Below are 9,484 nucleotides of genomic sequence, written 5' to 3'. Positions count from 1 at the left end.
TACACGCTGAACTAATCTCGACTTTTCAAACATCAAAAAAATAATTTTCATCATAGAATTTCATAGAATTCATAGTTTGCTTTTGCCTTCAAATGTCCATTCAGAATCATTATGGTGATGGACTAACAGCACATTTGTCAAGCTGAGTAGCAATGCATAGAAAATGTTGTGAAGTTCATTTTAAATGCATGTGTCTATTCAGGTCTTCATAGTGTTGATGCCAGCATATTTGTCTTCTTGAAAAAAAATCTAATGTTCACAGAGCAAAAATTCAATATTTATTTCTACGAAGATGTTTTGAAATATTAAATTAATTTGATTGATTGGTAAATTGCCTGTACATAAGACACATAGAAATAGATAAGCAGCTCAAAGAATGGAGAAAAGATTCATTCTTTTTTGGCAAGTGCATCCCCTAAATCATGTAATCAGATTTGACAGAAAGCCTCAAGCTGACCTTGATAGAGGGTGACACAGGAAACTGTGCTATGCTTTTCCGCCCTCCATCCTCAAAACAGGCAACAGCCGTCACTTGATCAAAATAAATCGATAATTGAGAGTACGAATACCCATCTCTCTTTCAGCCAGAGAGCTTAAAGTATAAACTGTATTCTATATTCAACAAATCTTCTTTTCCAGCCAACAATATACTGATTGTAAGAACACTTAACCAAGCATTTATCAACTGAGAACTTAAAGGGTGTCTCATTTTTATTAATTTGGTTGTAAAGGTATTTGGGAGGTATATTGAAAACATATGAGCTATATCCTTTAATTATAGTCTGTGCCGCATGGACCTTTCTAATTCTTCACTATATTACAGAGACAGTGGTCTCACTCTTGTAAAAATCAGCTACGGCAATCCAATCAATTTGTGGAATAAAATATCAGTAGTAATATTTTATTAGTTATCAAAATTTTATTAATAAAAATGTACTTCAATAGCCTTCCAGAATTCATTAAATGATTAGAAGTTGCATTTTATACCATAACCCGAGAGGGTTTTGGGGTTTACCTCGGGGTTGCCCATCCCATAAACCTCTGGCTATATGGCATAGGCTAAGATAGAATATGACATCCCCACCTACAGTATATATTTGAATAAGCTCACTTGAAAACTCAACGCTGTCACCTACATGGAAGTTCGAGCCAGTAGCCGACTTAGCTCCGGTCTTCACATTTGTCCATGTCTCTCATTTACAGAGCCATTTTTGCTTCTTCAAACATAGCGGTTTATATTCTTTGGTTGTGACTGATCTCATGTTGTCGTGTGGAGAACCCCGATTCTTTATTCACCACAACAGAACTCCCGAAGGCGGCGTGTACCCGGATGGCTGGACCGTAATGCCGAAGCTGCCGTCTGTCCCTCACACATGGAGCTGTTACGGCTTTGTGGGACACAGTAGTTTGTTTTCTTGTGAAGGCGAAGAAAAAAAACAAACAAACCAAGTCTGATATTATTGTTTTATTGTGGAATTTCTACGGGTTCCTTTTTTACTTTTTTTGCGAAAGACAAAAAAAACCTCAACAGATGAAGAATTGTAAGATCACTATCTCTAAAAATACAAATATTTAATTTTTTTTTTTTTTTTTTCATTCATTCACCTTCCGAACCACTTTATCCGCTGTAGGGGGTCACAAGAAGCTGGAGGCTATCCCAGGTGTCTTGGGGCGTGAGGCGGGGCAAACTCCAGGCGCGACGCCGGTCCCCTTCGGAGCCACAGAAAGACAGACAACCATGCACACTCACACACTACAGGGAATGTTTGTAATTTTAATTTGATATATATATATATACTGTATACCATATTGGCCCGAATATAAAAAGACCCTGATTATAAGACGACCCCCTCTCTTTCAAGACTCAAGTTTGAAAAATGATTTTTTGAACACCAGATTAACCTGGTCGATTTTAGACCCACTTTTCTCCAGATTGTCACTACTTTTCTCCATTTTCTGTTATCTCTTCTCTTATTTTCTTCTCTTTTCTTTCTTACTGCTATATTTATATTCCTTTATCGTGCTACCGCTATTTTTATTTTTCTTCTTCGTGACAGGGGTTCGCTTTTGCTGGGGGAGTGAAGTTCAGCATTCAATTTAAAGATATCTGGCGCCATCTAGCGTTGTGAATGGGTATAATGTCTAGACCCCGAATGTAAGACGACCCCCACTTTTTCAGTCTTATTTCAATGCAAAAAACACCGTCTTATATCTGGGCCAATACGGTATACTGTATATACTGTATATGTGTGTGTGTATAGGCCCTGAACACACAAACACACACAGGGGGCCTATATGCATGCAGGGGGAGATAGAGTGGTGGGCTGCTCCTTTATGATGTGCACAAATAAGCAATTTGTAGAGGAGATGGTGCCTTGCTCAAGGCTGCCTTGGCAGTGCTTCAAGGGTGAGCTGACACCTTCCACTGTCAGTTCACACTCGGGGTGTTTTTTTGGGCGGGAGCGGGAATCGAACCACCGATCTTAGAACATTGGACGACCTGCTCTATCACCCGCTCTACCACTGCTGGGGCAGCAGCCAGCCAATTTATGATTTTATATATATATATATATATATATATATATATATATATATATATATATATATATATATATATAAAAGAGAGAGAGAGAGAGAGAGAGAGAGATAGATAGATAGATAGATAGATAGATACTTTATTAATCCCGCAGGAAATTGTGCACATCCACTGCTCAAACATTATATAATGAATAAACACTGGACAAACACCAGGAGAAAAAGAAACACTGACACAACAGGACATACCACAAGACATACACTACACTAACAGACACATGTAGCACTGGCAGGACATATACTAAACTAAAACTAAAATATAAACAGTATAAGATTAAGTAGAATAACAAATAAAACTAAAAAGTGCTAGTGAAAATTAGCAGGAAGCCCACATAGTGGGTAAGGTACACCCTTCTTTCAATGGAAGGCATGTCACTGTCTAATGTCACAACATCACAACACCTTGGCCCCACTACACTGCAGCACAAGCTGACATCCCACCTACTCCCCTCCATTCAACCACGTGCTGACCTCGCCACCCCCCCCCCCCCCCCGTTCCTCCTGAAAGAGTCATTGTATCTCCCTGATGGCAAGGGGCACGAAGGACGACCTCAGCCTCTCTGTGGAGGCACTGTGTGACAGCAGTCTGCCGTTGAAGGTACTTCTCTGCTGGGAGACGGTGGTGTGCAGGGGTGGCTGGTGTTGTTCATGATAGCCCTGACCTTGGACATGGTCCTGCTCTCCAGAAGCATCTCCACAGAGTCCAGGCTCAGCCCGACCACTGAGCCCGTTCTGCGGATGAGTCTGTTAAGACTCCGTTAACACACAATGGTGTATGACAGCACACTGGAAACTACGGACTGATAGAACATGAGAGGGAGCTTAGGACAGATGTTGAAGGAGGCCAGCCTACTCCGGAAGTACATCCTGATCTGCCCCTTCTTGTACACACGGTCCAAGTTGATTAACCAGTCCAGTCTGCTGTCTAGCTGCAGTCCCAGGTACTTATAGTTTCCTGCCACCTCCACCTCACCGCCCTCGATAATCACTGGCTGTGGAGAGGGGGGTGCCAGCCGGAAATCCAGCACCATCTCCTTCGTCTTGGAGACATTGAGTTGGAGTTGGTTCTGTTGGCACCACTCCACAAAGTCAGCCACCAATGCCCTGTACTCCCTCTCATCACACTCCCGGATACATGCCACAATCGCAGTGTCATTGGAGTACTTCTGTATTTGCCATGTATCTGAGTTGTGCTTGAAGTCCGATGTGTAGAAGGTGAAGAGAATGGGGGACAGCACGGTCCCCTGTGGCTCCCCCGAGCTGCCATAGAAGACAAAACAGTCCCCCATACGGACGTACTGGGGTCTGTCCGTTAGATAGTCCGTGATCCAACTCCCAAGGTAGGGGTCCACAGTCATGGAGGTGATTTTATCCTGCAGGAGCCAGGGCTGGATGGTGTTGAAGGCGCTTGAAAAGTCAAAGAAGAGCACTTTGACGGCACAGCCCCCAGCATCCAGGTAGGAGAGCACACGGTGGAGGAGGTACAATCAATCAACTCAATCAACTTTTATTTGTATAGCACTTAATCACATCTGAAGACATTTCAAAGCGCTTTACAGATAGAAAGCCAACAATGCCCTCCAGAGCAAGCATAAGCGACGGTGGTGGGGAAAAACTCCCTCATTTGTTAAGAAACTCTGGGCAGGACCCAGGCTCTGGAGTGCGGTCATCCGCCTTGACCTGTTGGTTGGGAAAGAGAAATACATTGGGGAAAGAGATAGGTCAAGTAAAACAGACAGCGGGAGAGAGAGAGAGAGTGAGAGAGTGGCAGATAGGCTAGTTTGAGTTTAATGTCCATAGTGCACTGTCGCTTAATTGGGGGCGGGTTTTCCAGGCCTTTCGATATCCTGTCTTCCATCCACGTTCTCCACCTGCGGAGCAGAGGCACAAAGACAGCGGCAGTATTGTGCGGACAAAGAGTGTAATTTGACAATAATAATAAATTATAGGAGCATAGAAAGATAAAGAAAGAAGTGACAGAAGCTGCAGAGTATCTCCCTTTAATGGGAGAGACGGAGAAAAATACCCTCAGCAGTCGAGGCCTATAGCAGCATATCTAGTGGTGTGTGTGTTATTTCTAATTGTAGGCTCTATCGAGGAGGAGGATTTTTAGTCTACTCTTAAATAAGCTAAGGGAGTCTGCCCCCCGTACCGAAGCTGGTAGATCGCTTCTGCCTCCAGTTCTACTCTTAAAAACCCGACGGATCACCAGAAATCCTGCATCCTTGGATCGAAGGCCCCTGGGGGGGTGATACACTTCATTAAGATCTTCAATGTAAGACGGAGCCTTACAGTGGAGAGCTTTTTATGTGATCATGAGGTCTTTGAATTGTATTCTATAATTAATCGGGAGCCAATGAAGTGATGCTAGGACAGCAGAGATGTGCTCTCTCCTCCCAGTTCGAGTCAGTAAGCGGGCAGCTGCATTCTGAACTAACTGTAGAGTCCTGATAGAGGAACTAGAACAGCCCGATAATAAGGAATTGCAGCGATCCAATCTAAAAGTAACAAAGGCATGAATGATTTTCTCTGCATCTTTAAAGGATAAGAAATTTCTAACTTACGCAATATTTTGTAAGTGAAAGAAGGCTGTCCGGGATACAAACTTGATATGAGAATCAAAGGACAGATCTTGATCAAATATCACTCCTGACATCATTGGTGGAGGATAGAGCAATGTCATCTAAGTGAATTGTAATGTTAGAGAAATGATCTCTAAGATGCTTCGGCCCAATAATAAGAACTTCAGTTTTGTTACTGTTTAACATTAAGAAATTGTGAAGCATCCAGTATTTAATATCCCTGAGGCAGGTTTCCAATTTAATTAGCTGATCAGATTCATTTGTTTTAATTGGTAGATATAATTGAGTATCATCAGCGTAACAATGAAAATTAATATTATGTTTCCTTATAATATTTTCCAATGGTAATATATAGAGATTGAACAGAATTGGCCCCGGAACAGATCCTTGAGGTACTCCACAGGTGATATTCCCTTGATCTGAAGATTTATTAATCACATAGACAAACTGAAATAGGTCGGATAGATAAGACCTACAGGTAAACCAGTCTAGTACTGAGTTTTTAATCCCAACTTCCTCTTCCAATCTCCTTAAAAGAATATTATGGTCAACAGTATTGAATGCTGCACTCAGGTCTAACAAGACTAGATGTCACGGTTCGGCGTGGCAGTGATGGTGTGTGGCAGGGAGAGGCCAAGCTGGTGGGTGGAGCCACGGCTCCACACTTGAAGCTCATCCACACCCCTGTTCTGATCGTGCACACCTGAACATTGTTTGGTGTTATTGGCTTGAGGCCTTTTCAGGCAGGGGTTTTGTCACAGCCGGTGCTGGTTTGTTTTTCTCTTGTTTGGTTCCTGGAAGTCTGTTATGTTTCTTGCCTGTCTGGAGAATTCTTTCAGTTTTGAATAAATCATGGATGGAAGATTCGCTTCTGGTGTCCTGCACTTGGGTCTATATCCTGCCTCTCGTGACACTAGAACAGACATGACTTTTAGCAGTGCAGTCTCCGTACTGTAGTTTGTTCTAAAACCTGATTGACAATCCTCTAACAGATTGTTTTCTAACAAGTAGTCATTTAGCTGTTTGGCCACTACCTTCTCTAGGATCTAGATATTAATGGCAAGTTAGAGATCGGCTTGTAATTTGAGAGGATGCCAGCATTTGCCAGGTTTGTTTTTTTCAGGAGGAGCTTGATCACAGCTAGTTTGAAAGTTTTCGGTACATAACCAATTTTTAAGGATTGATGGACAGGTTACAGGTTTATTTATTAATGGTAAAACCTCTTTGAGGAGCGTACTTGGAATTTTGTCTAGTAGACAGGTGGTGGGTTTAGTAGTGGAAATTAAGAAATTTAAATCGGAGAGTTCCATTTGCTAAAAACACTCCAGGGTATTGCCAGAAATAGTCGATTCCTCTGTTAACTTACTTGTGTTTGGCATTACATAATGGATCTCGTCTCTAAGATTTGTAATTTTGGTTTGCAAAAACCTAGGAAAGTCATCACATTCCAGATTTAAAGGAATGGTAGGCTCGATACTGTTGTGTTTCTTAGTCAGCCTGGCTACAGTGCTGAAAAGAAACCGAGGGTTGTTTTTATTTTCCTCTCTTAATGTAGAGTAGTAAGTATTTCTACTTCTACCGAGAGCCTTCTTATATGACATAAAGCTGTCTTTCCAGGTTGAATAAGCTAAGTCAGTTTTTGTCGATCGCCAGATTCTCTCCAGTCTGCGGGAGCGCTCTTTAAAGTCACGGACTGATGAATTAAACCACGGGGCTGACCTTTCCTGTTTTCTAATTTTTCTTTTTAACGGTGCTATGTCATCTACGGTTGTTTTTAGGTTGTTAGCCATACTGTCTTTGAGAAATTCAATATTCTGGCTAGTACTGGAATAGGGGACAGGGGAGCATACTGACTCTAAGGCTGAGGGGATTTTTTCTTTAAATTTAGTTATTACTGAATCAGTGATTGATGTAGTCAAGATGGTTTTATTCTGTGGGTTATTGTTAATTAGGGCAAAGCCAAAAGTAACTAGGGAGTGATCTGACAAGAAGTCATTTTGTGGGAAAATATTCAAGTGCCCTATATATACACCGTGGGTAAGAGTACGATCGAGGGTGTGATGGTGTTTATGGGTAGGACCAACCACCAACTGCGAGAAACCTATAGAATCTAGCATAGACTTGAACCCAGCGCAGACACTATTACCCACACTGTCAAAATGAACATTTAAATCTCCTATTACTACCACCTTATCTTTGGTAGCAGCCAAATTAGATAGAAATTCATTTTGGATTAATTGATAAATTGGAGTTGTAAATGGCTGCCACGCCACCTCTTCGTCCACTATCACGCACTATATGACAGTTGATGTGGCCGGGAGGAGAAGCTTCATTTAGGCTAACATATTCATCCTTATGTAGCCAGTTTTCGGTTAGTCCAAAAATAGCAATACTGTGATCAGTTATTAGATCATTGACTAAAAGAATCTTAGATGATAATGATCTAATATTTAAAAGACCACATTTAATTATCCTGTCTGAACTTTGTCCAGGTACACATTTAATGTTAATTAAGTTACTATGGTTAATTGACGCAGTATTTCTAGATTTTAGCAGTCTAACACTTCTATAGGTCCGGGGACAGACACAGTCTTAATGGGGTGTGTATTTGTTAAATTAGAGTTAGCTATGGCCGGGGACTGTAGTAGGGGAAACTCAGAGAAGCGTGTAGGGCTGCAACTCTGTTGCCTGATCTCCACTCTGGAATGTCAGGATTTAGAAGATAGACTTGGAACTATATTTTTAGATAAGAGGGCTGCACCATCCCAAGTAGGATGAATGTCATCCCTCCTAATGAGACCAGGCTTGCCCCAGAAAGATTTCCAATTATCAATGAAGCCTACTGAGTTATCGGGACACCACCTAGTCAGCTGACATGCGGCTAAACATCTCATCATTGGTTAAATTTGGGAGGGGACCAGAAAAAACTACTTTATCAGCCAGGGTCTTCGCAAATGTGCACACCGACTCAACGTTAGCTTTTAGAACCTCTGACTTTCTCAGGCGAGCATCATTTACCCCACAATGAATTACAATTTGTTTAAACCTCCATTTAGCTTTACTCACTAACTTGAACTGTCCCTCGATGTCGCCTGCTCTGGCCTCCGGGATGCAGCTAACTGTGGCCGCTGGCTGTCCTAAATTAACATGTCTCACTATTGAAGAGCCAATGACCAGAGTATACTTCTCAGTCAGTGTGCTACTGAGGGGGGCAAACTTGTTTGAGACACAAACGGAGGGGGCCGGAATAGTTTGAGGATGGTGGTGTCCAGTAGACTTCTTCTGCCTACTTTCTTCTCACAGTTATCCAACCATGCTGTTAACCTGGCTGCTCGGGGACCGCTGAGGGTGGGGGGCAGCTAGGGCTAGCGCCAGCGGGACCTACTAGCTGCGAAACTACGCTAGGGCTAGCGCTAGCCAAGCCTACTAGCTGCGGCGCTAAGCTAGGGCGCTCCGCTCCCGCTAAACCTCTCTGGGGGCTGCTTTTTTTGGGGCTATGCCTGTGCTCGATGGAGCGGAGTCGCCCCTCGACCTCACTGAGCCTCGCCTCCAGCGCTGAAACAAAGCTACACTTGTAACAAATCCCTGACTCGCTAATGGAGGTCGAGGTGTAACTGAACATAAGACAGTTGGAGCAAGAGTAGATAGGGGAAGAGATGGGGGAGAGGCTGGCGGGAGAAGCCATAGTAGGTAGACTGTTGTTAGAAAAAAAAAAGTGTTTAAAATAAGTTATATAAATGGAAAAATACCACCTCATCGATCGGCTTCAGCTTGTGCGTAGCTAACACCAGCTAGGACCGAATAAGTTATATAAATGGAAAAATACCACTTTATCGATCGGCTTCAGCTTGTGCGTAGCTAATACCAGCTAGGACCAGACAGCAGCAAACGCAGGTGTCACAGATCAGCAAGACAGCGTCGTTAACCCCAACCTTGGCCTGATAGGCGAACTGGAGAGGGTCCATTGCATGTTGCACCTGTGGACGCATGAGCTCCGGGACCAGTCACTCTAGGGTCTTCATTACGTGGGAGTTAAGAGTGACCAGTTGGTGGTCGTTGAGCTCAGTAGGGTGTCCTTTCTTGGGTACAGGTACAATGCAGGAGGTCTTCCACAGTAACGGGACCCTCCCCAGGTGCAGACTGAGGTTGAACAATCGCTGCACGGGGTCCCCTAGTTCCGAAGCACAGGCTCGGAGGAGTCTTGGGGAGACCTTATCCGGTCCAGCCGCCTTATAGGGACGGAGCATACATAAAAATTAGAATTAAACATAAAAGTAAAATTCAAAAAAAATGTTTCATTTCCATTT

The 9,484-nt window shown here is 43.0% G+C and overlaps 1 pseudogene; it reads right to left on the bottom strand.

Annotated features, from left to right (window-relative positions):
* Window positions 1-1,618: 1,618 nt before the first annotated feature.
* LOC137592540 (uncharacterized) lies at window positions 1,619-8,862 on the bottom strand (annotated as a pseudogene).
* Between the last annotated feature and the right edge of the window lie 622 nt (window positions 8,863-9,484).

This window comes from Antennarius striatus, chromosome 1, assembly GCF_040054535.1.
Source record: "Antennarius striatus isolate MH-2024 chromosome 1, ASM4005453v1, whole genome shotgun sequence".
NCBI lineage: Eukaryota > Metazoa > Chordata > Actinopteri > Lophiiformes > Antennariidae > Antennarius > Antennarius striatus.
The sequence above is the reverse complement of the archived record's forward strand: the minus strand, read 5'-3'. Positions and strand labels throughout refer to the sequence as shown.